This window comes from Microtus ochrogaster, unplaced genomic scaffold (assembly GCF_000317375.1).
Source record: "Microtus ochrogaster isolate Prairie Vole_2 unplaced genomic scaffold, MicOch1.0 UNK31, whole genome shotgun sequence".
Lineage (NCBI taxonomy): Eukaryota > Metazoa > Chordata > Mammalia > Rodentia > Cricetidae > Microtus > Microtus ochrogaster.
The window spans coordinates 3,082,538-3,088,967 of NW_004949129.1; the positions used below are offsets into that span (position 1 = coordinate 3,082,538).

Sequence of the window (6,430 nt, forward strand, 5' to 3'; positions counted from 1 at the left end):
AACTCACAGAGATCCGCCTGCCTCTGCCTCCCGAGTGCTGGGAGCTTTCAGATCAGAGACCTAAAAACTCAAGATGAACTATTTCCATATTCTATGAAATTTGGACTGCAGTGCGGGAAAGATGATTTAACACAAAGGGTGTGGCCAAAGAGGAATAGATTAGGGGGAAAACCCAGCAGGGCCTGTCTGTTGAGATTCCTGGCCAGTGTGTGCAGTGTTCTCCCTTCCAGAGTGGGTGGGGTAATAAGTTACAATCACAACTTAAGTGTAAATTTCTTCACTCAGGCTGAGAGGTGGAGGGAGTTGCAGTAAAATTGTCAGGTTATGTGGCTGGCTTTGGGGGAAAGGGCTGCTCTTCCTCTTGTCACATTTGTGATCTGCCTCAGGGAAGAAGAATCCTGGTGTCTGTGGCTTGCCTTGGAGACAGTGAGAGGGCCAAAAGACAGTGGGGCAGAAGTCAGGAAGAAACAGCTTTGGAGATCTTTATTTGGGGGTATTGTTCGCTGAGTCATCCACGGCTTTCAAGCTCAATTTCTTGTCTGCATATTCCTGGACCTTTCCTCCTTATTAATACCATGCTAATGCCACCAGTCCGGGGCTGACCCATTAAAGCAAGCTGATCCCACTAAAGCAATCATTGAGGACCTCCTTGTTGAAAAGAAGTCAGCTTTTTCTTTTTTTTGACTTTTCAAGACAGGGTTTCTTCCTGTAGCTCTAGCTAGTCCCACAACTCACTCCATTGGCTAGGCTGGCCTTGAACTCACAGAGATCCCTCAGTTCCTGCCTCTAGAGTGCTGGGATTAAAGGTGTGTGCCACCACAGTCCAGCTAAGTTCCTCTATGCAGACCCTCAAGCAATTATGAGAGAGGCTTTGTGATCATCAGCGCTCATTTCCCCGCCAATCCCTGAAAACTGATGTCTGGATTATTCCAGATGTTTGTATTCCAGCTTTCAGCTTTGATGAGGTTCTTCCCTTTGGCTCTTTCAAAAACGCTCTTTTTTTAAAAAAATCAATTTGTTTATTTAGTGTGTGTGTACACACGTGCGTGCTTCTGCGGGTGGGTGTGCTATCCACACGTGTGTGTGTGCAGTTCTCACGGTAAGTATGTGGAGGTCAGAGGATAACTTGTGGAAGCTGGTTCTCAACTTTCACCTTGCTGAGGCAGGATCCCTGTTTCTGCAGCTGCATCCTCCAGGCTAGCTGGCCCTCAAGAGTCTGGATAATTCTGTGCGGGGGCCCTTATCCCACAGTGTGAGTGCTGGGATAACAGATGTGAGCACCCTATGTTTACATTGTGTGGGTTCCTGTGTGGAAGAGTTTTTACTATGCTGAGCTATCTCCTTAGCAGTAAAGAGCTTTTTTTTTTTTTTTTTTTTTTTGGTTTTTGAGACTGGGTTTCTCTGAGTAGTTGTAAACCAGGCTGGCCTCAAATTCAGAGTAGACATTATTCCTAACCCTAGCAGACATTCTGTTCTTGGGCTAGTTTTACTTAGGTCCCTACCAAATTCTAATTTAACTGCCCTAGTTCCTACTGGTCCCTGCGCTATGTTTCAGACTTTGTCTCAAGCTGGCCCACACAGCCTGTTCTGTTTCTGCTGAGTGACAGGACCTAGCATCCTAAAGTGCACAGGTTCTGGGCTGCTTCAGCCTGTGCCTGAAAACGTGTCAGGTGGGGTTGTAGGCAAAGGAGTGTAGTTTAGGCAAGCTCTTACCCTCTGCAGCAGGGGGGCCTCTGTCTTCTGCTCTCTGGAGGATCTTCCCGACAAGAAGTAGTTGGCCTGTCAGTCAGACTCCTGCAGTTTAGCGCACTGAAATTCGGGAGGTGCTTGCGGTCAGTTCAGGCAAGGCTATTCAGACATCTATTAAGACCCCACAACGGGCTAGACGTTGCTGTGGTGTTGGGTACAACATAATCGAGTCACATTTTTTTGAAATAAAACGGATTGCCTGGGTTGCTAGCTGCAGGAGTGTGCTAAGTGTCTAAAGAGCTAGAGACTTGAGGGTATTGTTGGAGGAGAGGCAGTCAGAGGAGAAAGGGAGAAGGGAAAATAGGGTAAGATGTTTATCCCTGGGGTTTTTTGATTCTTAGGAACAGTTGAGATTAAAGACCTCAGAAGCACGGCCAGAGGGAGGCACCTTCTGAAGTCTTCTACACAAAGGTGAGTCAAACGCCTTGCCTGTTTATCTGGAATGGTGGGAAGAAGGGAAGGCAGGAGGGCAAAGAGCAGTTGGGCAGTGTTCCAAGGCCTCTGAGTGTGTTTCTGCCTGTGGGAGTGGCTGTGTGAAATGCTAATTCCTGCGATTTCTTGGCAGCTTTTCTGGAAACTGTGATGACAGCTACTGGTGGGAAAAAATCACCAGCAACCACAGTCACTTCCCTGCTGCCAGGTAACTGGCGGGCACCTGAACCATTTCTTATGACAGGCTCCCGTCAACTCATTTCTTCTCTCTTGCTCATTTGATATAGATAGGGCATGATTTTTCTTTTCCTTTTGAGACAGGGTCTCATTATGCAGCCCAGGATGGCCTGGAACTTGTTATCTGTAGACCAGGTTAAACTCCCATTCCCAGAAATATTGCTCTCCTGCCTCTGCCTCCTGAGAGCTGGGGTTATAGGTGTGCACCATTATTCATTTTGTTTTGTTTTGTGTTGTGTTGTTTTTTGAGACAGGGTCTCTCTGTGTAACAGCTTTAGCTATCCTGGAACTCACTTCATAGACCAGGCTGACCTTGAACTCACAGAGAGTCACCTGCCTCTGTCTCCCAGGTTCCCAAGGGCTGGAACTAAAGGAGAAGCTCATTTTCAAAGAGCAGAGAATTGATAAGCCTCAGTCTCGATATAAACCAAAGAGCTTGTTGAAGAATAAAGAGCCCTGTACAGGAGACCAAGTCCGCAGAGAAGACAAAGTGAGTTAGTTAGTTAATTTATTTATTTCATTACTTATTTACTTACTGTATTTTTCTGAGACGAGGTTTCTATGTGTAGCTTTGGTTGTCCTGGAACTCACTCTATAGATCAGGCTGATCTTGAACTCACTGAGAACTGGCTATTTCTGCCTCTCCAGTGCTGGGATTAGACATTCTTTCTTTTTTTTTTTTAAAGATTTATTTATTATGTACACAGTGCTGCCTGTGTGTGTGTCTGCACTCCAGAAGAGGACACTACATCTCATTACAGATGGTTGTGAACCACCATGTGGTTGCTGGGAATTGAACTCAGGACCTCTGGAAGAGCAACTGGTACTGTTAACCTCTGAACCATCTCTCCAGCCCCTAGACAAAATTTCTTTAAAAAAAAAATAAAAGTTTTTTAAAAAAACTTTTTTAAACTTTTTTTTTTTTTATTCTTCAGCTGAGATAGCGAGAAAGATGGTTTATTATACACGAGTTACCCTTGGCAACAAGTGAGCACAGAACTAGTCCAGAATGCCACAGGTCCAGGGCAAAGGGCTGGTAGAACAGTCAAGTCTCTTAGGTGGTCTCTGCGAGCAGATGGTGAGGTTCCAGGCCCACTGAGACATACCCCGACGGTAGCGCACACTCCTATAACTTGTACCAGCGTCCTGGCCTTTATCAACTCTTTCTTTGCTCCTTCGGCCTTTGTGTGTGGACAGGCTAGTTTACTGGGTCCTCTGCCTCGCCTTTCTTCTCTCGTGCTTCAGTCTGCACATTCGCTTCTTCTTCCACTTCGCTCCCATGGCACACGAGTTTCAAGGGAGATGATGCTAAGGCCAGGAGCTGAACTTTTTATTTTATGTATACGAGGGTGTTGCTTGCATGTATGTCTTGGGAGGTCAAAAGAGGGTACTGGATCTCTTGGAACTAGAGTAACAAGTGGTTGTGAGCTGCTTTGTGGGGGCTGGGAAGAGAGCATGGGTCCTTTGGAAGAGCAGCCAGTACTCTTAACTCTTGAGCCATCTGTCCATCCCCTAAAGTAGATAAAAACAACAACAACAGCTGGGCAATGGTGGCACATGCCTTTAATCCCAGCACTCGGGAGGCAGAGGCAGGCGGATCTCTGGAAGTTCGAGACCAACCTGGTCTACAAGAGCTAGTTCCAGGACAGGCTCCAAAGCCACAGAGAAACCCTGTCTCAAAAAACCAAAACAACAACAACAACAACAATGAGAAACAACAACAACGAAGACCTTTTTTGTTCTTGAGATGGGTTGCATGTAGCTTAGTAGGGCCTTGAATTCACTAGGTAGTGGAGGCTGGCACTGAACTCTTCATTCTCCTGCCTCCACTTCCCCAGTGCTGAAATCACAGTGTTACAGAGTTTCTATCGTTAGGTATGCTCCAACTAACTTCAGACATTCCCAAGACATCATTAGGTCATTTATTTGTGTGGCAGGAATTTGTGTCCTCCAAGATATTATGGAAAAGGAAAGAAAAGAAAAGAAAAGAAGCTGAGCATGGTGATATACACCTATAATTCATGCACTGGGGAGGCAGAGGCAGGCGGATCTCTGTGAGTTCGAGGCCAACCTGGTCTACATGAACTAGTTCCAGGGCAGGCTCCAAACCTACAGAGAAACCATATCAAAAAAAAAAAAAAGAAAAAAAAAAAGAAAAGAAAAATAACTAGGACAGGCCTCAAAAAATGTTTAAACTCCTAAGGAAGTAATACCTTCTAGAGCTTTCTTTTATTGTTTTCTCAAGCTATTCTGTTAAAGTAAACTGTCTGTGGCTGACCTGTCACTTTCTTTCTTTTTTTTTTTTTCTTTTGTCCTGTTTGCAGTATCATACATGATCACCAAACTGCTGCTAGGATGCTCACACCTGTTATTGCAAATTCCAACCCCAGGGAACGTGTTCCTCTGGGGATTTTCTTTAGGTCAAGGTTGGGCTGTCTGGTACAAGGCTGCACCCACCTCGGGCAGGTTCAGCCACACAGGAGCCTTTCCTCAGACTGTACCTGTCACTTTCTTAAGTGGATGCTGGGCATTGCTAGGAAGCTTTTGGGATAGTTTCCACCTCTTAACTGGGCCGCAGTTGCTGACTACTGACACACACAGAGAAGGGCCAAAATAGATCGCAGCTCTTCCACTACCTCCGGTTTTCAATACACGCATGGACGCATTTAGTTCTGGATTCAAAGCTAGATCACTGACCAGGCATTGTGGCCCATGCCAGTAAACCCAGCGTTCCGAGCTTGAGGCAGGTGGATACAAATTTTGAGGCCAGTCTGAGCTACGTACAGTCACCCTGCCTCAAAAGAAGAGAAAAAAAATCAAACGAGAGCATGCAGACACAGACCAGCTCTATTGACATGTGTGCTAGTGAAGAAATGTGAATTAAACAACGAAAGAAAGGAAGGAAAGGCTTGATTGATGTTCACACCTGTAATCCCAGTACTCGGCCGGTGGAAGGAGGAAGATCAGGCACTAAAGGCCAGGCTAGGTTACATAGTGAATTAGAATTTGAGGCCAGCCTGGGCTAAATGAAATCTTATCTCAAAGGAAGAAAAAACAAACAACAGAGGGTTGTTGGTGGTGGTGCTGGAGAAATGGCTTAGCAGTTAAGAGCACTTGCTACAGATATCCTGGATTTGGTTTCCAGTACCCACATGATGGCTCATAACCAGCTGTAACTTCAGTTCCAGGGGATCTAATGCCCTCCAAAGGCACAGACATACATGCAGGCAAAACACCCAAATACATAAAATAAATTAATACACAACAGCAACAAAATTGGTCAGTCACGGTGGCATATGCCTTTAATATCAGCACTTTGGGTGCAGAGGCAGACTATGGGTTCTAGGCCAGCCTGGTCTACATAGTGAGTTCTAGACAGGGCTTCAAAGTAAGACCCCTGTCTCAAAAAAGGAGACAAGAAGGAAAGAAAGAAAAAAAGGATCCACATCTGGAAACAGATGAAAATACATAATAAAAGACTTGTGAATGTTACAATACATGGAATGTGCAGTAATGATACGCCTTGTGGTCAACATGTCACCTTTTAGGAATGCTGAGTTCACTGTGCTGAACCAACCTCAGTGCACAAAATGCTCACACAGCGTTTGTCCAGCTCGGAAAATAAGTTTGCGGTGCTTTGTCTCAGGTTGTTCATCTTTGACTTTCACTGAATGAGTCTCATGTCCCAGAAAAATAATCACCAGTTCGGTACTTCAAAAGTAAACAAGATTCTGTGTTTTCAGGCTTTCTGGGTATCCATAGCTTCCACAGACATGAGTTTAAAATGAATGCAGTGAAGAATCTAGAGAAAGAAGGGGAAAGAAGAAACAGAAACTGTGACCATGGAAACAGGGTGGAGAGAATTGTTCGTACACAAGTAGCACATACGGGTCCTAAAAAATGTACTGTAGTATATCCAAGGAAAGTCAATAAGAAGGGCAGACAGGAACTGGGGAGAAGGCTCATCAGCTAAGTGCACTGGCTACTCTTTTTTTTTTTTTTTTTTTTTTTT

The 6,430-nt window shown here is 45.0% G+C and overlaps 1 long non-coding RNA gene and 1 other non-coding gene across 2 annotated transcripts in view; one reads left to right on the forward strand and one right to left on the reverse strand.

Annotated features, from left to right (window-relative positions):
• Positions 1-2,087: 2,087 nt before the first annotated feature.
• The window catches only part of LOC113458467, a 19,093-nt gene continuing 14,750 nt past the window's right edge, over positions 2,088-6,430 (forward strand). The window contains exons 1-2 of the long non-coding RNA XR_003378847.1: positions 2,088-2,160; positions 2,315-2,389. This is a non-coding gene — a long non-coding RNA (uncharacterized LOC113458467). The remainder of the gene's footprint in view (positions 2,161-2,314; positions 2,390-6,430) is intronic.
• Positions 4,731-4,917, reverse strand: LOC113458472. Its single transcript, XR_003378856.1, has one exon.